This window comes from Physeter macrocephalus, chromosome 20 (assembly GCF_002837175.3).
Source record: "Physeter macrocephalus isolate SW-GA chromosome 20, ASM283717v5, whole genome shotgun sequence".
NCBI classification, from domain to species: Eukaryota; Metazoa; Chordata; class Mammalia; order Artiodactyla; family Physeteridae; genus Physeter; species Physeter macrocephalus.
The window spans coordinates 122,232,737-122,233,507 of record NC_041233.1 but is presented as its reverse complement, the minus strand read 5'-3'; positions in this window follow the sequence as shown (position 1 = coordinate 122,233,507).

Sequence of the window (771 nt, the reverse complement as noted above, 5' to 3'; positions counted from 1 at the left end):
GTTATGTACAACATGATGAATAGAGTTAACACTGCCATATGGTGTATTTGAAAGCTGTTTAGTAAGTAGATCTTAAGAGTTTTCATCACAAGAAACTATATTTTCTTTTTCTTTTTTTTCCCTTTCTTGCGTCTATATAAGATGAGGTATGTTAACTAATAATACTGCAATAACAATTACACAATATATGAAAGTATGATCATTATAATGTGCATTTTAAACTTAAATAATACTGTGTTCAATTATATCTCAATAAAACTGGGCAGAAAATTACAACTGCTTTCCAATAATGTCTTTGAAATTTAAAAATATCTTAAAAGGAAATGGAAGGAAACACAACTTGCTAAAACTTATGGGTTGCAAGAAAAACAGTTATAAGAGAGTTTATTTCAACAAATACCTACAATAAGAAAAAAGAAAATCACAAATAAACCTTACTTCTCAAGGGACTAGCAAACAAATGAACAAACCAGAAAGCTCACAAGTAGCAAAGCGAGGAAATAAATATGAGAACAGAAATAAAACAGAGAACATGCAAAGAATAGAAAACATCAATGCAAGAGGTGGTTGTTGAAATGAAAACAAAATTAACCTTTTAGCTACGCTAATGAAGAATAAAATAGAATACTCAAATAAAATCAGAAATGAAAAAGGAGACATTACAACTGGTACAACAAAAATACAACAGCTCATGATAGGTGGCCATCAACAAATATACGCCATCAAATTTGATACCCAGAAGAAATGAATTCCTAGCAACATAAAAACTAC